Source organism: Chionomys nivalis, chromosome 15, assembly GCF_950005125.1.
Source record: "Chionomys nivalis chromosome 15, mChiNiv1.1, whole genome shotgun sequence".
Taxonomy (NCBI): Eukaryota; Metazoa; Chordata; class Mammalia; order Rodentia; family Cricetidae; genus Chionomys; species Chionomys nivalis.
Genome location: NC_080100.1, coordinates 43,552,476 through 43,575,985, shown reverse-complemented (window position 1 = coordinate 43,575,985; position 23,510 = coordinate 43,552,476).

Sequence of the window (23,510 nt, the reverse complement as noted above, 5' to 3'; positions counted from 1 at the left end):
AGGAGAAAAGCTGCTGTCCAATTGAGCTCTAATGTGTATGTTCAAGCCCCCATTTAATGTCTTAAAGAAGCAAAGGCCTCAAGTAGATTTAACTTGTCTCCACAGTACTTCCTGCTCTTTCCTGGCTGTGCTTGGGAGAGTCCAGACAGGGCACTGAAGGCGAAGGAGTATCACAGTTTATAGAAAGTTGTCCCTTTAGGGCTGGAAGGTGTGCCAAACCGGGATAGAAAATCATGGAAAAAATACATCACAATTACAGAGGCCAGTAAGTGGGAGACCCAGAAATTTAAGAGTGTAGATGCAGTATATGTTTGAAGATCAGTATAAAATCAAGGCCAAATCCGAGTGTGAAATTATGGATATCTATGCCATAGCTCAAAGAGAGGGAGAGAAGTACAGGGTGTGGGGAAGGTCAGAGCTTGGGGGGGATTGCCCTTACTTGGTGTTTTTAATCTTATTTAGCCCCCACAGACCAGAAGCACTGTCCTCTTCACCTACATTCTGGGACGAGCACAATCTGCTTTATTCTTCTTATTTCCCTAAATACTTCTCTTGTCTGTAACACCTTCCCAGACATACCCAGAGAAACATTTAATTAACTATCTGGGCCTGCCTTTAGGCCAGTCAAGTTGATAAAATTAGCCATCACTAGGCTGGGGCGATGACGCAGTAGCTAAACTGCTGCTGTTTAAGCACGAAGAATTGAGTTTACATCCCCATCACCTACGTAAAAGTCAGGAATGGAGGCGTCTATCTATAACACCAGTGTTGGAGCTGGGGCAGAGACATAGGGATTCTGGGAACTCGCTGGCCAGCTAGACTCATGGAAAGCTCCAGATGGGAAGAAGTTATCTCAAAAAAATAAGAGTGAAGGAGAAAATACCCAAAACCTCCACATATGTAAGCACAGGTGGATGAATGTGTCTGCTGTACACACACACACACACACACACGTGCGCGCGCACACACACACACATAGAGACTCACAAATTGGCCATTACCTGGAGGCAAAAAGGGCACGGAAGCAGTGTTTATAAATTCATTGATTCAGTAAAGTACAGAACCAGATAAATTCACGGATGACACAGGGTGTTATCAGACTAATGTGTATCATGCCCAGCTTACATCTGAAGAGTGTCCCCTGACCTCACAGCCCTCCAGCCGAAGCAGCTGATCTTTTCGGTCACCATTGCACTGCCCCATCACACTCTGACAGTCTGCCATGTGCTGGCCATGAACTTGCTTCCCTGTTTCATGCAAGAACCACTAGAGCGGCATCTGTGCCTGGACAGTGCATTCCAGAGCCTAGCGACATCACAATACAATTAACACAATCGTGCATGCACTGTTTGCCCAGACAGGGGAAGTCCTTGTATGTGGACTCACTCATCTCATCCTAACTGCAAACTAAGAAAGCCCGATTATCCTTCCCTTCCACGGGGAGGGAAACTGAAGGTAGACAAGTCTGTGATTTTCTGGGGGCATACAGCTCATTAAGTGCTGGTTCGAGAATGCAGACCTGGAAAATTTGACTGTGGAGTTCATGGGTTCAATTCCTTTGATATATGGTCTTCTAGGTTTCTGTCTGTTAATGGTCGTTTTGCCTTATTTCCCCAATAAGGGATAGCATTCTGTGTTCTGACCACAAGTAAGAAAATAGTGAGTGTGGCATCCATAATGGGGATGTCTATAGAACACAGATTCTGTAGGACGTATATGTGGGTAGCTCCTAACACGGGGCACATGTCTTGCCAAAAATAAAACTTATTGTAGATGTGATCATAGCAGCCAAGGCAGTACATGGCATTAGAACTGATTAACAAAGATAAAACAGACCCATGTGCAGATGGGAACTTAGTCTCTGGCAAAGATGACATTTAGTTAATGTTAAAAGCATGTTTATTTAGTAAACAATGCAGAAATATCCAGAAAACAAAACAACCCCCCAAACCCTGTAATATACCATACATAAAAATCAGATGGGCTGCATAGCAAAATATATAAATTGGAAAAAAAGTATTGCCAGAAATTTAGGGGGACTCTGCTGGTAGAGTCATGGTTTGGAAAAGACCTGTGAAGAAGATAAAATTGTAGAATTTATTCCAAGAAATGCTTACTTGCACATAGGAAAACTTAACATATTTTACAGGAGATGTAATTAAATTGAAATATGAATTATATGAGTGCGTTAGGTTCTCTAGTATGTAAAAATATTTGTAAAATTCTTTATTTCTGCAATGCAAGAGAGGGCATCCTAAGGAAAGACAAAAATCTCACTAGGGAGAGGACACAGAGCCTATTCCAACCACTTACCACCAAAACTGTTTCAGGGCTGGAAAGGGTCTGAAAAAAATGGTCACAGTCATCATTTGTGAGAAATAATTATATTAGACACTGTTGTGGCTTTCAAACATATTGGAGCCTTTGTGGAGACAAGAGCACAGGGCAAGAGTAATTTGCGGTGAGAAGATGAGAAGCTGGATATCTAATATCTATTAGAGAAATAGTTTAAGGGACAAGTGTGGATGGATTCCCTAGCCCCCGCGGTATACGTGGAGTATACTTGAGGCTCTCGTTATGAGAGCACTCAGGCAAAGTGTGAAGACACGGAAAAGGAAGGGCCGAGGACAGAATCGTGAAGGTCATGATCTCTTACTAGGTCCACAGAAGTATACTCAGGTAAGGTGGTAGAGCCCTGTAGGTCCAATCATTTCAACTGTCATTTTGACTAACTCTTCTTACTTTGATTGACAGCGGGCAGGGGATGTACCCTAGTACCTTTTCTTTATTTTGTTTTCATGTTTCCTCTTTAGCTCTGTTTTCCCAGGGGCACAATCTAAGAACAGATGCTAGAGATACTGCTGCTTGAGTTCAAATTCTGGCTATATCACTTGCTAGGTGTGCAACATCAGGAGTATTTACAGAATCCCTCTGCTCTTTATTGTTGCTGCCATGAAAACTGAGTAAATGCAGGCTTATCACTTAGAACGTTAGCATTAGGATTATTGAGTTAATTCATGCTTATCACTTAGAATACTCGGCATTAGGATTATTGTTAGTAAGGAGTCCCCATGCTGCTAAGTTTTAAGCACTATCTTATTTGATTTCAGTGGATCTGAAAAACTCTTAGTAGTAAACCCTCTAACTTTTTTCTTCTTGACTTTTACAGATGGGGAAGACGAACTTGTCAGGGCTCAGAATGTGGCCACGTGTGAAGCAGGCAGCAAGAGATACAGCCACAATCCTGTCGGTGCATGCCTAGCCCCACTGCTCACTTTTAAGTTACTCTGCTCCTCTTCACCATTAGTGCAAAAGAGCATCTTGTTTACATAGCAAGGCGTAAGGTCACGATGTGGCCTGGGTATCTTTTTTTTCTCCCAAAAGTTATCTACAGTTATCTTCACTTGTCCATAAAAAAATCTCACATGTTATTTTTTCTTCCACCTCACACAATATTCTACTTTGTGGAAGGATGCTCCAGGTCTTCTGAGGTGTCAGTTTCCAGCAGTGTTCTTTAAGATCTGGACCCATGTCATTCTTCTACCACAAGTGGTCTCTGGTAGACGGAGGATGGAAATGCATCTTGTTCACACATCTTCCAACCAAGATTGCTGCAGAGACTTTCCCCAGCTCCATAAGTAAACCTTGCTAATTTTCTTCATGGGTGATGTCTGGTCTGACTCTAAAAGCATTTTTCTTTTCTGGAGGGTGGATAATGTTGCTTCCTTGAGGAATAAGTTTCTAAATGAAAATGCCAGTGCCACGCATAGCTTATCTCCCTATGAATTGCTGATCGGGATCCCCCTGTGCTCCTAGACAATATAGACTATTGCCATTGTTCTTGGTTGCCCACCAGAACTAGATGACTTTTTGCTGAAGAATCCACATAACATAAATCCAGGACACAAAGATGTCAAGCTTGACCTTATCAGGGAATATTCTCCTTGCTGGCTAGCATTCTCTGTGCAAGAAGACCCTATTCAGGATACGGAGGGAGAACAGTCATGCACGATCCTCCTACCCAGCTGTGAATACTTCACACTACCTATCTGCCAGGCAGGATATGCCTACTGGTACAATTGTGGTACGACTGTTTTGGGAGATAATCAATTGCTTGCTGATTGAGTTTGAGGTCTGCTCCATGGGAGGAATACTTGCCTGGTAGGATTAACCTGCTTATTTTCATGTGCTTGAAGAGGTCATGGACTACAGGGAGCAATTTTCTGTTAATGTTCCACTAAATGGACATAGTCAAACTGCCTTTTAAGCATTTTTCTTAACCCATAGATTAAAATTAGTGCTACTCTTGGCCATGGTTAGCGGAGCTTCTTGGTGCGGTTGGTAAAGAGTGAATGCAGGCACTGGAAACTGGTCCAAGGATGGCAAATAGGTGACTACGGAGTGCTCAGTCCTAATGGGGACATTTATGTCACAGTCCCCAAGGCCATGGAACACTGTGGAAGAGGAAGATATAAAACTCTAACATGGGAAGGTAAGGAGTGCTGTCAAATGCTGTCTGGCATCCAAGACACAGCTATTGCATACTGTGTTGCTGTGGTCACCTTCTTAAGAACTGCACAAAAAAGATGGGAACTAAATTGGAAGAAGGAGGATCACCAGGGCTCAGAGGCATTTGAGAGAGGATAAGTTAGGTGATTGGGATCAAAATACATGGTATATATTCATGAAATTGTCAAAAATTAAAAACAGTATTTTTTCTCATTCTCTGTGTATTGTGGCTGTTATCCCTTTAGCTCCCGTCTAGTCTATTAAAACCAACACTCTGTATTTCATGCCTCCATCTATTTCACCCCGCATGTGGCAGGTCAGCTGCTGACCTAGGCTATGGAGAAGCTGGGGAGAGGTGAGTTTTGTTTCTTATTTTCTCTTGTGATGCATTACTTCGATCTACCCGGAGGCTGTTTGCGCCGTGCTGTCTCTAGGGGACTCTCACTCTTCTTGCCTGGAGCTGCCCTGATTCTCTGGTCTGGGCTCATGAACAGCTCTAATTCAATTTACAACGCAGTTACATAACTGTTCCCAGTCTCCAGTTGACCTTGATGTCAAGCAGCGGTCAAGTTGTACCAGCCCAGAGAAAGTGGGAGGACTCTCTGGTCAGCCCTTGAGAACATTTTCGCTGGGGTTCTGGAATGGAATGTGGCACAGCAAGGCCAAACCCGATCATTAAATTATTCGGAAAGGTTGAAAGTAAGAGATGTTGATTTTTGAAAGATAGACACTGTTGACTTTTAGGGCACTCCGGTGACACTTGGGGTTCCGCTAGTTATTCTCTGACCAGAGAGGAAGGAAAAGGTCATATCTTCTCCCTTCATGAACTGCTGCAAGCAGATGAGCCTTTTGGCCTCAATAGAAGTTCTCCAAGGAGTCTTCAGCTTGGAAGCCACCCCAGGATAGACTTCCAGCACATTCTTTTCCCAAGTCCTGGTTCTACTCAGTTCTAAATAGTGGCAGGAATAACTAAGTTTTGATACATTTCTTTCTGGTCTTAATAAAACCTGAGAGCCAGGGGTTTCAATAAGAGTGTGAAATTGCCAACTAAAGGCTAGTGAAATTGTCAAACATTCAGCGTGCATGGAAGTTCTCAGGGAAGAGGCCCCTTATTTATTCCGTTCTCTTTTGTCTCCTCACACTACAAACATCATCCAACATGGACAAGTCCTTGGAATATTTGCTTAATGAAGTATAACACAAGGCATAATACTATTTATGAGGTTTGAAAACTGACTTTGTTCAAGTCAATTTGGCAAAGGCAATTTTCTGGGGATTTTTGGATTTGATTTTCGATGTCTTAATCTTATTTAAATTCGATGCAAAAATAACGCTAGATGACTATTGTACAGAGGTGCACACAGGTCCAAGTACATGTAGGTATGTTTTTTAAGTAAAGGTTTTCAGTGCTTGGGATTCAACAAAGGACCTTATACATGTTAGGCAGGTGCTGTGCTACTGAGCCCTGTCCCTGACTTTATAAAAATCATGACTAATGATCGTTACTGGTAGCTCACCTGTAGCAAACACATAGTAGACTGTGAAGTCTAGAGACTTCAACACAGTTCTTTATCAGCCAAATTGCAATCAATGTTCTGGCTGTAAATAATTATGAATGTTTCAAATTCCCCACTTTTATCCTTTATGACAGTCTAAATCTCCCTGCCATTGGTGTGCTCAATAGTACATTTTAGAATTGATGAAAACTAATTTGAAATTAAAGGCTTATGATTTAGTAACTTAAAAGAAAGTTTCTACACTAAATAATTTCTTGAATCTTTTTTCCCCCAAAGGAACAAGTTTGTCAACACATATACTATTAGTTTTTCTAGCAATGCATAGCCTAGAAACAAGCACATAAGAACCACTGAATCAATGTCTAATTAACTAAATTGAACTAACTGGAAATGAATAATTTCCTGCACACTGTGTATTAGCCTACACACAATAACTTCAATATATAATTTTGAAATAAACATTTTAATTAGATGACTTTTTTCATAAAACCTTCAATGTTGACAAAATATCAAAGAATAGCCTACACATACTTTTTGAATAAAAAAAAAAACAAGTTTAAACTTGTCATTCCAACTTAGAGACCCAAAGGAATTTCCAGAAATGTCAAGTCTTTGAAGCAAATGGTGACAGTCTTCTGGTAGATTTCGTTTCCAAAGATCTCTCCACTTCAAAGTATATCAGTTGCTCAAGCCTTGCTTTGCAGAATTCCCAATACCCACACGCATCTCATAACGTCCCTTATGTTTGCAATTACAAAGGATATTTCACGACAGCTTGTTTGTTTGTTTATAGAAATGTCAAGTCTCTTAGCACATTGCAGTACAGAATGCCCACTCTCCATGGTTCTCAGGCATGTCTGCATGTCCTGAAATTATTGCTTTACCATGAGCTGGGGCTGCATCCACCCAGTCAGGTTGTTCTTAATTGCTTCATTTTCACGACACAGATTCTTATGAAGTATATTTTATTTGCAGCAGAGAAAGAGTTTTAAAACTTTCTTTCTACTTCACACTGAGAATAAGTGTGAAGAAAGCAGATGGAAAATAATGAGTTTCTTCAGTACCATGTTGGGCCCAGAAATATTAAAAAAAAAAAAAAAAAAAAAAAACTCTACCCTTTCTACATATTTCAGCAATGTCAAAATTCTTCTTTGAGTGAGTTTTTGACTCTTGTTAGCTATATGTCATTCCTGTTTGGGTAGACTAGATCACTAGATGAGATGCTACCCTATCACACTGCCCAGAGAGCAATTATCTTAAACATGGATAAAATAAACTCTTTTCAGTGTGTGTGTGTGTACCAGGGACTTAACCTAGGTTCTTCCTTCTACATGGTACTAGCCAACTCCTTTGCTGCCAGTCATGCTCAGCCTAAGTGTATTACTTCTATCTTCTATCCATCCTCATTCCCTCACAAAAAGGAAATACTCAGTGGAAACAGCAACAACAAAACCCCAAATAAATGAACAACCCCCCCCCAAAGAATAACCCAAAACTAAAATAACAAAAAGAAATCATGGATTACCACAACTAAATAGGGTAACTTAGAACAAGTAATGACTGAAGAAAATTAATGTAAGATGTCTAAATAGCTATTAATTTAGTTGTGAGAATAACCTAAGGCTTATATGTTAAGCTCAAAGCAAAAATTTTGTACCTAACTCAAAATCAGGAGCCTTCCCCAAACCTCTCACCCCTGATTTTCTTCAAGATTTGCTTTGTAGAGAGATGAGATTCTACTCTCTGAGAAAATGCAGCCCCTATCTGTCTTGTTTTGCTTTGTTTTCCTTTGCCTATTTTCAACTTGGGATTTAAGTAACAAAGGCAGTTTATCTCCAATCTATCGGGTTATTTTGATTTTAATTGATTAATTTTCCATTAATTTTGTTTATGTCAAGCTCCACAGAATGTGTGGAGGTCAGAGGATGATTTGTGGAAACTGGTTCTCTCTGTCTATCATGTGGGTCTTGGGGATCAAACCTGGGACTTCAGCCTTGGCAAAGAGTGCCTTTATCTGTTGAAGCACCTGGCCAGTTCTTTATTTCAAAACACGTTTTGTCAATTAATGTTTAAGTGTATATGAAACATAAAGCAAATATTTAGTAATGATTATTGGATCAGATGCTGTCATCTCTAAAAGGAAAGGGAAATGACTTTAAAGAAAGAGGTTGAAGGGATTCATTGTTGAAGGGATGTTGGGAATACGTGATCCCTAGACTCAAATCTCCGAGCAATGCATTCTTGTTTTCAAGTGAAACAGAGCTAAGGAGGGTGGCAAGGACAGCAAGCAAGTCTATTTGACAGTGTAAGCAGAGTGTCACCAATCCAACATGGAACCCCTTTCAAGCCAGCCATCTTTAACTCTTTGGAGGGGGTGATGACTTGACCTTTGTTGGAGTTTAAGTTTGCCTTTGGTAAACAAAAGCTTTACTTTCAATGATACTCCAACATTTAGAGAAAAGAATTGAATTACGAATGTAAATTCATGAAATTCTTATGAGACAATTTCAGTTGATTTTAGTTTTAAGGGATTCTACCTTATTGTGTGTAGGTTCAGAACGGAGTCAAGACAGTATTCAAAACAAACAACATCAAAACGAAAAGACAAACTCAGTCCAAGTTTGACCAAGCTATGACTTTTCTTATTTTAAATGTTTTTTTAAAGATTTATTTATTTATTATGTATACAGCATTCTGCCTGCGTGTATGCCTGCACACCAGATTTCATCATAGATGGTTGTGAGCCACCTTGTGGTTGCTGGGAATTGAACTCAGGACCTCTGGAAGAGCAGCCAGTGCTCTTAAACTCTGAGCCATCTCTCCAGCCCCAAGTTATGACTTTTCGAAGAGTGGCTGCTACTCTTCTGCTCCACACATGCTCTTTCCTAAACATATATCTATGATTCTACTTATAATCAAATCCCTGCCAGGGGAGGCTTGGGCAGCCAGCTCTGGCTTCAAGTTACAAGAGTGATCGGACACGCTGAGGTAGTCAGCAGGTAGAGGCCCAAGTGTGATTATGTCTATATTGACAAAAATTAAAGACTTCAAGTAGCTATGTAGTTAATACTCCTCTTACTACATGGCTTTAGCATGGATACCACTTACTTAGAGATATAATTAACAAACACGCACATCACGTATGTTACATGTAATCTCTTATATTTAATGCCTATTTTAGAAGAAACTGGCTCTATCAGGCAATCATTTCTTTATAAGGCCTTTAAACTAGTACAGGATAAAGTGCCACAGTTGTGTGGCAGTTAAGCATACTTTGGAAATATCTCTAAAAGAAAGGAAAGGAGCTGAGCAAAGGTAATAGTATTTCAGGGATGATGAAGAAAGGAGAATAGAGGCATGCAGCTGGTAGTGTGGGATAAAGCCATGGTAACAAATCACGTGCACATTTGAAGTGTGGCACCCAGAGATGCACATGTGCAGTGTAGAACAGGTGACATGCAGTGTGCGACACACAATACAGCACATATGTGCCTTCTTTGTGGCTTAGGCAGATAGCTCTTCCTGAGAAGCAGTGGCAAGGTGGGTCAGTGAAGAGAACGCACTTTTCCAATAGGACAGTCCTCCATCTTCTCTGAGGGAATTTTCATATCCCGGGATGATCTCACAGGCTAACTGGTGACTCCTCTCAGTTGAGATCTGTGTTTACAAGGATCGTGAAGTGTGTGGCGATCAAGGAGCATGGGAGACTTCACAAGGCCCTTGAGTGTGCTTCACCCCTAAACTGGAAAATGTCTGTTGTGTTTTATGATGATGGATGACTCACTGAACTTATGCTTCTAAAAGGAAGGAAGAACAAGAGCGTGAAAGAAATTGTTCGAGAGTGGTAGAGAGCCATTTGCAAAGAAAACCAAACGGAAAAGCAACCAAACTCCATGCAGCAACTCTGTTCTGTTCTTAGGAACTAATTAATCATGCTATCCGGGGGAGCCTGTCTAGCACTTGGCTTCCTGAGGTTTTTTAAAAAAAAAATAGAATCATGAAGAACAGAGTGCAGTGCGTGTCAGGTGTTTTTCTTTACTCTTTTTAATTTTTCTTAAAACAAAGGCAGCGATGCACTGTGGCGCCCGTAGTTGAATTTGTAAAACCAAAGTATTTAGGCATTTTTTTCTCAGTACTGAATTATGGCACCATAGTTTTTATTTAGATTGTATTTTGTATTTAAATATCTTTTCTCCAAAACAACAACAACAAAACCCTTAATTCCAGGTTGCCAGCAACACTGGACTTCTGGGTCACAGTGGCAAGCAAAAATGTGAGTAAAAGGAACCCATGGCGTGGGGGCGGGTGGTGGACACTGGGAGTTAAATATGAGACAAATCTTTTTGTTTTCACTTCTCCTTGTGACCCTCCTGCCCATATTGTAAATTTTCTTGATGAAAATTGTGAGTCAATCAGGACATAGGGAAATCTCATATCTGAATGTGAGAACTCACGGGGCTTTCCTCAGTCCGGAGCCTGCCACGCAGCACCCTTCTCTTCGCCTGAAAGATAACGATGGCTCATTTGAAGACATATTGTTCGTGGAGTTAAAGAGGACCAAGAATGCCGGCTGTGTGGCAAAGTGCTTAGAACAGCTTCATTACTCTGCTTATTAGCGGTTCCTCCTTCCTGGCAACCCCTCACCCCCAGCTAGGCTGCTAAGAAGGATCCTGAGAAATGTGCTTCTGACCCTTTGTTCCTCCTCGTCTTTGCTCTCTCCCTGATGATGAACGCAATTGCGTCTGCTCTAGCTTTCTTTCCTTCTGATTTACTTCTCCTGTCTACCGGGAGAGACACAGTGGAGACAGCAGCCTAGGTGCGAGCGAGCAGGACGACAAAGCCAAGCGAGAGGTGAGGAATGTGGCTGCCAAACTCCATAGAGGACTCTCTCCTTTCTCCTGTGCTAAAGGAACTGCGCGCTAAAGGGCTGGCCTCAGACTTCAGTTTTCATAGTAGGGGCTAATTTGTCTCATTCAGGTAATAGGTTTCTCACGTGTCTCTTCCTGCAGTCTTGTCATTCTGATGGGAGTGTGTCTCCTTGGGCTCTCTCCTCCATGGAGTGTAACCGTGTATATTATATATGTGCATTAGGGTCTGTGGGGGCAGATTTTGCCAACTTTGCTGAGCTGAAGATTTCCTGGAGACCTGGTGGAGCACTGTTTTGTTGTGTCTGTGAAGGTGTTTCAAGAGAACAGCTTGTGGGTAACAGACTTGATAACAAAGATCTGCCCTCAACATAGGCAGACGGAAGCATTGAACAGGGGCCCCGAAAGAAGAAAAGCAGAGGCTGTACATAAAAGTCTGTTTCCTATCTGTGGACTGTGGAAGGCTGGCCCCCCTGACATTTGGACTCTGCTACTGAAAGTGTACACGTCCTGAGTCCTCAAGATGTTGGCATCAGACAGAGTTACAGAACCTGCTTCTCTGAGACTTGCTCTGAGCCAGGCTCCTGGTTCCTCTAGCTCACTAATCAACCCCTCATGCTTATGTCCCTAAAATATGTCCCAATGGCTCTTGCTCTCCAGAGGGCCTTAAATAGCATATAACCCATCTATTCAGAAACATCTTCTGGTTGGGTACAGGGAGCCCAGTGCTAAACTTCAAAATTCCCCTAGGAATCAACAAAAGTGGTCTGCTTTTAAAATGAGAAGGAAAAAATGTGAAATTATAGGTCAGAACTAATATCCAATACATACTATTAGCATATTAATATTTTAAAGAGGGCTATTTGTTTCATACCATGTGTATGAATACTTTACCTATATGTATGTGCACGTACCACATGCTTGTGGAGGTCAGAAGAGGGCAGTGGATCTCTTGGAAGCTCAGTGATGGGAGACTGTGGACCCTGTGTGGGTGCAGGGTACCAAATCACATCCCCCTACAAGAGCAGCAAGCTCTGTTAACTTGTAAGCCATCTCTTCAGACCCTAATGATATGCTCTTCTTTATACCTACACTATTATGAAATTAATTTACTGCCCTATTTTGAGAGGCTTACCAAACAAAGATTCTCAAAACATATAGAGATCATAGCGTGGTCAGAGGCCAATCTCTCCCCACCCGTCTTGTTCAGCGCAGGCGCACCAGGCACGCCTGTGTGGGATGTGCATTAAAGCAAACCTACCTTGATATTGATCTGATGTATAATTCTTATTCAGTGCTTTCTAGGCATCTGTAATGGGCATTTTCTGTCTATTCACAAACCACCTTTATGGTTTTCTTTTCTTTATTTCCCTTTAACGTCTATCTACTATCGGTACTTCGCAGCTGTTTTCTATCAAGTTAAAGCTAGTTGGGAGCAGAGGTGTTTTTCTCTCTCACATTCACTAAAAACTTTCTCCAGATGATGATGGAGACTGTTTCCTCATGTCCTGTCTCCTTACATCTCTTTTGGAAGGTTTTTTTTTTTTTGGTTTGACTTTATTTCCACTAGAAAATGAAGACTTGTGTGGATTCCAAGAACTTTAGAACCAATCTAGGGTTGTGCAAATATGGAGCCTTGGCTTCAAAAAGAAATTGAGCTCTAACAAAGTCCTCTTTCTCATGGTCCTTTCCCATTCTAGGACATAGTGATCAGTTAGTGGTGTGGCACATTTCTAAGGCATTTCACCGCGACTTACTAATTTTAAACCCATATTCCTAGTCTGAGTGTCGTAAGACAAAGACCCAGGTTTGCAGCATGATAGTGTAATACTTGGTGACGATTTCAAGATGAGTTGTACCCCCACATTTATATGAATGTCGCTTTGGAATCAGGTTACTGCTGATGTGATTAGAATAAGCTGAAATCATTCCAGTGGGCCCAGGGCCAATATCGCTAGTGCTTTATAAGCAAGGGAGATTTGGGCACAGGCACAATCACTAAGGAGAAATGCCACATGAGGAAGAAGACAGGGATCAGACAAAGAGCCAAAGATGGGTGACTGTCCAATTCAGTCTAGGCAAGAGGCATAAAATAGGTGCTCCCTCACTGCACCTTATAGGAGCCAAACCTTCTCTCATCGTCTTCATGGACTCCTAGCCTTGTCTTAGGGTCTCTACTGATATGATAAAACACCATGACCTAAAATCAACTTGGAGAAGAAAGAGTTTATTTCTCTTTTCCTTCCCCAGCACAGTCCATTACTGAAGGAAGTCAGGGCAGGAACCTGGAAGCAGGAGCTGATGCAGAGGCCATGGAGGAGGGCCAATTACTGGTTTACTCCTCATGGCTTGTTCAGTTTGCTTTCGTATATACTCCCACGATCACCTACTCAGAGACAGCATCACTCACAAATGGACTGGGCCCTTCTACATCAATCACAAATCAAGAAAATATACCACAGCCTTGCCCACAGAACAATCCAGTGGGGCATTATCTCAATTGAGGTTCCCGCTTCCAAGATGACTCTAACTTGTGCCAAGCTGGCATGAAACCAGTCATCACGAACCTCCACACCTGTGAGACAATACTTTGCTGCTGGCAGTAGTGTTCATTTTGTGGCACATTGTCATGTCAGTCCTAGCAAGCTAATGTGGTCCTCGCAGTCACCACACAAAACACTCAAACCAAGCAATTATTATGAAGCAAACACAAGCTTCTAAAGGCATTTATCCTAAGAAACAAATATGAAAAGTGACCCAAAGGTGACATCCTGGCAAATGTTTTCATTGTGAAAAGTTAGTTGCCGCTGGAAATTAAGTAGGGCAAGCTCCCTTTGGTTTTGCTCATCATATTGGAAAGGGAGCGAAGTTGTTTTTTTCCGTTAACACCTCCTGCTATTTCCCTCTCTGGCCTGGGTGGTGACCACGCCACTGTCAGCCCTCTTCATACCACTCTGCTGTGGTCACGGTTGGCGGTTACTTGATGCTGGATTTGGTGTGGCCCTTTCAACAGACTCATGTACTGGCAGATAGCCCCTTGCCACACGGAGGAATTTTTTGACCAGGTTGTAGTAATTTTCAATGAAAGGATAAACATAAACGGAACTCTCTGTACTTTTTATTATAGAAACGTTCAATATTTAGCCCTCAAATGATACATCACACTCACCTCTAAATTGCTTGGTAGGAAAACACTTTAAATGTGATATCTAGGCCTCCAAATAGACAACGGGGGGGGCTTAAGATCAGCTCTGAAGATAAAGGAGACTTTGTAGATCCTTGTATCATTTCCTAAATGGTGTGGTACATTCCTCCATCTTCAGATATTACTGGTAAAGTTTAGTCTGTTTACTTAAAAGCAACTAAGAACAAGTGATCTCCTAACATAACATAACCTAGAATTTTCAAAAGCATCCTATGTGAATACCCATTCCATCACAAAGAAGGCAGAAAAAAGTACTATAATTAAGTGTATACTCAAACTATGAATTAGGTACTAAACCTGATCCAGAATCAACAGTCTGGATATTTATTTGTGGAGAAAAGCCAAACTTAGAATCAAGAATAAAGGCTGAAGTTGGAGAATTTGTGTTGTGAAAGAGAAATAAATAAGAAGATGCTCATCATTTGTTCCCCATTCATTCATTCATTGTATTAGTTACTATTCTCATTACTCTGATAGCAAAACCTAAAATTGTACAACTATAGTTACAAAGCAAAGGGTGTTAAAATCATATTGCTTTAGTAATATAAATTCCTCTAGATTTCGCAACTCTACATCTCTAGGAGTCAACTCTTGGGTATCACTAGTCCCACTTCTACTGTTTTGGAGTCTATGGAAAATAAGGTCATGAAACAAAGATTTTCATATGCTAGGTAAAGTATGCTTTCACACTCTAGGAAAACTCATAATTTCATCTTGCTTTAGTGACTCAGAAAGGCAATGCTAGGAGAACACTGTTTGCAGTTGGTTTAGTGAATTTAACATTTCCTTCAAAAACTCGTGTGAGTCTACAAAATGGGATGTGACTTTATTTGGCTTAAAGTGCCGGGAAAATTTAGAATTTAGTATGCATTGGCTTTTTATTCTTTAAAAATAACCAGGAGTCCCAGAAAGATGGGAATAAATACAAAGACCTTCAGCTGGACAGTATGCAAAGTGGAGACCTTGGAACACTCAGCCCTAAATGGGGTGTCTCAATCAAATCCCCCCTCCTCAGCATTCAGGGACCCATGCATTGGAGAAGACAGATAGAGTGAAAAGCCAGAGATAGAGGACACCCAAGGCCCTCTGTATTGTCTGGATTTGTGTCAACGTAACACAAGTTAGAGCCATCAGAGAAGAAGGAGCCTCAACTAAGGAAATCCCTCCATGAGATCCAGATGTAAGGCATTTTCTCAATTAGTGATCAATTGGGGAGGGGAGGGCCCAGCCCATGGTGGGTGGTGCCATCCCTGGGAAGATGGTCCTGAGTTCTATAAGAAGGCAGGCTGAGTCAGCCATGTGGAGCAAGTCAGGAAGCAGTGCTCCTTCAAGGCCTCTCTGTCAGCTCCTCCCTCCAGGATCCTGCTCTGTTTTAGTTCCTGTCCTCTCTCCCTTCAATAACAAACAGCAATATGGAAGTGCAAACCAAATAAACCCCTTTCTTCCCAACTTACTTTTTGTCATGGCATTTTGTCGCAGCAATAGAAATCCTAACTAAGAAACCCTCTAAGTCAATAGGATCAATGCATAAATGATCTCTCTCTCTCTCTCTCTCTCTCTCTCTCTCTCTCTCTCTCTCACACACACACACACACACACACACACACTCAAACACAAACCCAGGGGCAATATTCACATGTTATGCACAGGTCTGCCACAAATGGGGTCCTGGAAGTGGAAACATGCACTCATCCTTAACCCAGAAGCTATCTCCAATTGATAATCACTTGCAAATGAAAAATTAGTTTTCTTCAAGAGAATTGTACTGGGGAAACAGATCTCTCTTGAGGGGAGGTATGCTCCATGCCCAGCAGTAGATGCTCAGTAGAAAATTAATACAACAGCATCCTTGGAGGCACTTTGTCCCATAATGTTAAGCCAGAGCATTTTTTTGTTTATTTTCTTTTGTTTTTCCTACCTTAAATGTCCTCTGCATAAATACTATGACTTCTAATTTTTGGGTTTTTATAGGATTTCTGTGTATGTGAATGTGTATGTCTCTATATCTATATGCATTTCTTGTGCTTTTTATTTGACTCTTTTTTTAATTTGCTTGTTTTACCCTATTTGTTTTTTATTTATCTTATTTTACTATTACTCCTTAGATGCTGGTTTTATTCTAGTTGACAGAAAGGGTGTTTATCCAAATGGAAAGGGAGGTGTGGAGGAACTGGGAGGAGTAAAGGGGACACCTTCATCAAGATATACTGTAGTAGAAAAAAGTTTATTTTCAATAAAAGGAAAAACCATGAAAAAATATGTCAAGTAATAACTTTCCTTTTAAGCTTTTTAAATGTTGTATATAAATCTGTATGTAGACCCAAGGCCCTCAGGCAAAATTACAGCTGCATAAGAATTTGAAAAGTAGAGGTATAAGAGGGTAACCCTGAGGGAGTAGGCCAGATCCAGAGACCCCTGCAGGTCTGGGCATGAGTCTGGGACCTCTGAGGGAGTAGACCAGAACCAGAGACCTTTGTGGGATGGGTCTGATCCAGGGACTTCCACACGAGCAGGCACAGACCAGGGACATTTAGGGAAACAGGTCTGAGCCAGCAACGTAGGCTGAAGCAGGCCTGAGACAGTGAACTCCACAGAACCAGGAACCTCTGCTGTCCACTCCAGAGTCCGGTACCTCTGAGGGAGTAGGCCTGAGCCAGTACTTCTACCAGAGTAGGCCCAAGGCAACAACTTCAGCAGAAAAAGCCCCAAGCAATCAATCTTCTGGGGGCAGGCATGAACTACTCCTGGTATTGCAGAGTGAACTTTGTGAGCATTGAGCAACCTCCAGGAACAGGGAATGACCAATGGGGTGACTGGATCCATGGCCCTAACTACACCATGAGGGGCAACCATTTGAGCCTTGAATCTACTGGCACTTGGAAAACTGATCACCAGAGTCATAGACAGCACAACTACACGAATTAGAGGAAAATATGATTAGGCAAGGTAAGAATACACGTAACACAACAAAGAGCAACACAACACCAGTAAAAACTAGTGGCCCTCAACAGGAAGACTTGAACAGCCAAATATAGATAAAACAAAAGAAAATGAGCTAAAAAAATAACTTTAGGAGAATGTTTGAGGCCCTTTAAGGGAAAATGAAAATTCCTTCAAAGAAATGGAGGAAAAGACAAGCAAAAAATTGGAAGATATCAACAAATCCCTTAAAGAAAACCAAGAAAAAGCAATCAAACATATGAAAGAAACAACTCAAGACTTGAAAATTGAAATAGAGACTATAAAAAAAACCCAAGCCGAGGGAATGATAAAAATAGAAATCATGAGAAAAAAATCAGGAACCAAAATGCAGGGATAAACAACAGAATATAAGAGATGGAAGAGAGACTCTCAAGTGCTGAAGATACAATAGAGGAAATAGACTTATCAGTCAAAGAAAACATTAAATCTAACAAAAACATAACACAAAATATCCAGGAAATATGGACACCATGAAAAGATCAAACCTAAGAATAATAGGTATAGAAGGAGAAGTCCAACTCAAAAGCACAGAAAATATATTTAACAAAATCATAGAAGAAAACTTTACCAACCTAAAGAAAGATATGCCTATGAAGATACCAGAAGCTTACAGAACACCAAATAGACATGATCAAAAAAAAGTCCTCTCACCACATAATAATCAAAACACTAAACATACAGAGTAAAGAAAGAATATTAAGAGCTACAAAGGAAAAAGGCCAACTAACATATAAAGGCAGACCTATCAGAATTACACCTCATTTCTCAATGGAAACAAAACCAGAATGTCCTGGTCAAGTATTATGCAGACATTAAGAGACCACAGTTGCCAGTCAGACTACTATACCCAGAAAAACTTTCAATCACCATAGAAGGACAAAACAAGCTATTCCAAGACAGAACCAGATTTAATCAATACCTAACCACAAACCCAGCACTATACAAAATACTAGAAGGAAAACTCCAACCCAAGGAAGTTGGCTACATCAACAAAAACACGGACAATAGATGATCTTACAGTAGCAAATCCCAAAGAAGGGAAAAACACACAAAATAATATCACCAATAGTGAAAACTAAAATAACAGGAGATAGCAATCACTGGTCATTAATATCCCTTAATATAAATGAGTTCAACTCACCTATAAAGAGACACAGGCTAACAGATTGTATACGAAAAAAGAATCTATCCTTTTGCTGCATACAAGAAACACACCTCAACCTCAAAGACAGACATCGCCTCAGAGTAAAGGGCTGGGAAAAAATATACCAATCAACTGGACCTAAGAAACAAGCTGGTGTAGCTATGCTAATATCTAACAAAATAGACCATACAACATACTCAAATTTGTGGGACACAATGAAAGCAGTGTTAAGAGAAAAGTTCATAGCACTAAATGCCTACATAAAGAAGTGAATTAACAGAATATTTGAAAACTTTAGAACAAAAAGAAACAAACTCACCCAGGAGAACTAGATGGCAGAAAATAATCAAATTGAGAGCTGCAATCAATAAAATAGAAACAAAACAATACAAAGAATCAATGAGACAAAGAGTTGGTTCTTTGAGAAAATCAACAAAATACACAAACCTTTATCCAAACTAACCAAAAAGCACAGAGAGTGTATCCAAATTAACAAAATCAGAAATAAAAAAGGGAACATAACAACAGACACAGGAAAAATTCAGAGAATCATTAGGTCATATTTCAAAAACCTGTACTCCACAAAATTGGAAAACTTAAAGGAAATGGATGACTTTCTGGATAAATATCACTTACCAAAACTAAGACCAGATAAACAAATTAAATAAACCTATAACTGTTAAAGAAATGGAAACAGTCTTCAAAAGTCTCCCAACCAAAAAAAGACCAGGACCAGGTGGTTTCAGCTCAGAATTCTACAAGATTTTCAAAGAAGAACTAATACCAATACTCCTCAAACTGTTAAACACAATAGAAATAGAAGGAACATTGCCAAACTCTTTTTATGAGGCTACAATTACCCTGATATCGTGCGCCACCATCGCCCGGCTTCAAACCACATAAAGACAGAGAATTACAGACCAATCTCATTCATGAACATTGATGCCAAAATACTAAATAAAATATGGGCTAATCAAATCTAAAAACACATCAGAACCATCATCCACCATAATCAAGTCAGTTTCCTCCCAGAGAGGCAGGGATGGTTCAACATACGAAAATCTGTCAACATAATCTACCATATAAACAAACTGAAAAATAAAAACCACATGATCATCTCATTAGATGCCAAAAATGTCTTCAACAAAATACAACATCTCTTTATGATAAAAGTCTTGGAGAGAGCAGGGATACAAGGAACATACCTACACATAATAAAGGCAATGTATAGCAAACCAACAGCCAAAATCAAACTAAATGGAGAGAAACTCACAGTGATCCCACTAAAATCAGGAACAAGACAAGGTTTTCCACTCTCTCCATATCTATACCATATAGTTCTTGAGATTCAAACTAGAGCAGTAAGAGAACAAAACGAGATCAAGGGGATACAAACTGGAAAAAAAGAAGTCAAACTCTCACTGTTTGCTGATTATATGATAGTTTACATAAGTGACCCCAAAAATTCTACCAAGGAACTTCTACAACTCATAAACACTATCAGTAATGTAGCAGGATACAAGATTAACTCAAAAAAAAATCAGTAGCCCTCCTTTATACAGATGATAATTGGGCTGAGAAAGAAATCAAAGAAACATCACCCTTCACAATAGCCACAAATAGCATAAAATATCTTGGAATAAGTCTTACCAAACATGTGGAGGACCTGTATGACAAGAACTTTAAATTTTTGAAGAAAGAAATTGAAGAAGACAGTAGAAAATGGGAAGATCATCCATGATCTTGGGTGGGTAGAATTAACATAGTAAAAATGACAATCTTACCAAAAGCAATCTACAGATTCAATACAATGCCCATCAAAATCATAGCAAAATTCTTCACACACCTCGAAAGGACAGTACTCACCTTGATATGGAAAAACAAAAAACCCAGGTAGCCAAAACAATCCTGTACAATAAAGGAACTTCTAGAGGCATCATAATCCCTGACTTGCAAACTCTACTACAGAACTACAGTGCTGAAAACAGCCTAGTGTTGGCATTAAAACAGACAGGAGGACCAATGGAACCAAATCAAAGACCCAGATATTAATCCACACACCTTCGAACACCCGATTTTTGACAAGGAAGCAAAAATAAAATAAAATGGAAAAAAGAAATCATACTTAACAAATGATGCTGGCATAGTTGGATATCAACATGTAGAAAAATGGAAATAGACCCATATCTATCACCATGCAAAAAACTCAAGTCTAAATGGATCAAAGACGTCAACATAATGCCAGCCACACTGAACCTTAATAGAAGAGAAAGTGGGAAGTACACTTAACGCATTGGCACAGAAGACCACTTCCTAAACAGAACCCCAGCAGCATAGACACTGAGAGAAACAATTAATCAATGGGACTTCCTAAAACTTAAAAGCTTCTGTAAAGCAAAGGACACGATCAACAAGACAAAACAACAACCTACAAAATAGGAAAAGATCTTCACCAACCCCACATTGGACAGAGGGCTGATCTCCAAAATATACGAAGAACTCAAGAAATTGGTCATCAAAAGAACAAATAATCCAATAAAAAATGGGGTACAGACCTAAACAGAGAGCTCTCAACAGAGAAATACAAAATGGCTAAAAGATACTTAAGAAAAAGCTCAACATCCTTAGCCATCAGAGAAATGCAAATCAAAACAACTCAGAGATTCCATCTTACACCTGAAAGAATGGCCAAGATCAAAAACACTGATGACAACTTATGCTGGAGAGGTTGTGGGGTAAAGGGAACACTCCACCATTGCTGGTGGGAGTGCAAATTGGTACAGCCCCTTTGGATATCAATATGGCAATTTCTCAGAAAATTAGGACTATCATATTGAGTGAGGTAACCAAGACCCAGAAAGACAAATATCATATGTACTCACTCATAAGTTGCTTTCAGAAATAAAGCAAAGAAAACCAGCCTATAATTCACAAACCCAGAGAACCTAGACAACAATGAGAACCCTAAGAGAGACATACATTAATCTAGTCTACGTGTGAAGTAGAAAATGACAAGATCTCCCGAGTAAATTGGGAGCACGGGGACCATGGGAGAGGGTTGAAGGGGAGGGGAGAGGAAGGGATTGGAGCAGAGAAAAATGTATAGCTCAATAAAATTAATAAAGAAAGAAAGAAAAAAAGAAAGAGGAAGATACCAGAAAAAAAAAGAGTTTGAATAGTAGATACAGAATTTTCTATTGATGTAGAAGGTCATGCTAAATTCTCAGATTTTTTTTGTTGCTGTTTAGACAAATGGCATATTTGTTTTTTATAATACAACCTCCATGGAAGGAAATTTAGCTCAGGAATTTTCATTATAGTTTGCATACAAACAAAACTATATCCACAAAGATATTGAATGCATTGTGGTTGGTAGTAGAAAAAGCCTAGAAAGAACCTAAATCAAGGGGCTTGAGAGATGGCTCTGTGATTAAGAACACTTGCTGCTCTTCAGAAGACTAGAGTTTGATTCCTAGCACCTATGTTGGGCAGAGTACAACTACTTGTGTCCCTAGCTCCAGAGAATCCTCTCTTCATTTTGCTCTCAGAGGACATACACGTATTTGGAATGCATTCACACAGATTTATGCATATTCACATGCAAATAAAAATAATAAAGAGAAATTAAAAAGGAACCCAAACTCTCAAAATTACAGCCATGTTAGTTAAATTACAGTTTATTCTTATGCAAGTCTCTCTTCATCAACTTAATGGGTATCTATCTATAGCCATTGATAGAGGCAAAAACATTCTCCAAATGTACTGAGAAGTGGAGAAGTGGTGTATGGACCTGTGGATACTAAATGTGAAAGAAGATGCGTGCAGCAAAGAGAATCTAGCTGCCTGGAGTGAGGAAGAAATTTGTTTTTAAACCATAAAATAATGTGTTCTTGGGTTTTCATTGAATCTATGTTTCAATATTACTTAAAATAAAATCCTAAAATTCTCATTTTAATGTCAGGTAAAAATTGTAGGTATAATAGCTTTCCATTGAATTAGGAAGAAATAGAGAAGAAATATAAATAGTGTCTCTTATCTTGAGAAAATTAAAACTATCTGTACTTTAAAAAATTGTAGTCTGACCATTAATCCAAGTGGATTTTTTTTTGGGGGGGGGGCGGCTCGAGACAGGGTTTCTCTGTAGCTTTGGCGCCTGTCCTGGAACTACCTCTTGAAGCCCAGGCTGGCCTCGAACTCACAGAGATCCACCTGTCTCTGCCTCCCGAGTGCTGGGATTAAAGGTGTGCGCTACCACTGCCCAAACTGACCATTAATCCAATATCTTTATGTAGTCTGTAACAAGAAGGATTGAGAAATAGAAAATCTTTAAATATATTGTTTGATGCTTATGAACTGCATCTGTGGTCAGAATGGCACAGTAACTCTATTGGTGTAGTTGTGGCACAGATTACTTGGCATAACCAGCAGCTCTCTAGTTGGGCATAAGACCCACTCAACAAGAGGGGTACTATGCCTAGTACTGGAAACTTAGCTAACTACTCCTGCTAGTGAAATCCTGGTTATTGAAGGAGAATCTACAATTACTCATTTACTAAACCAGCATAATCCCTAACCACACTCTAAACATTCATCCTTCTACCAACAGATAAATGTAGTCTTCACCCTTCCTCAATGAAATTGCTCTTTGCTATAGATGCGGAATGCTACAGAAAAGTATAATCAATTAAAATGGAGAGTTGTGGAGCCCAGTCCCAATGGATACATCTACAAAACACTCTGCACTTAAGGCTCCGGTAACATTGCAGAAAAGGAGGTAGAAAGACAGTAAAAGCTAGAGGATCAAAGAGTTTGGTGTGAGATTGTCTTTTATAGTAATATAAAAAGCTACACACATAAACTCTCACCAACATGGCCTTTCAAATGTGAGCTGAACAGGGATGCCACAAATGAATATGTCAAACGATTGAGAAAAGCCCAACAAGGCCCCACCCTACACAAACATCTACAGGTAGCTGAAGAAAGTTGGGATAGAGAAAGACGGTCTTCTCCAGGGAAAAAGACCAACTGGTTGTCCAGGTCCAAACCCCTGAAAACATACATACAGGTAACATTGTATGCACTCAATGGGTTATATTTAGGGAGACAAGAAATACATATATGCAAGTATCAACAGCTATTGAACAAAAAGAGGTTATGAATTTGAAAGAATGTGGGCAGGTTTTGGAGGGAGGAAAGGGAAGGGAGAAAGGCAATTAAATTATTTTCTTAATATTAAACAGAAATATTCAGAGGATTAAGTGCATTTACAAAATAAGTACCAAAATGAA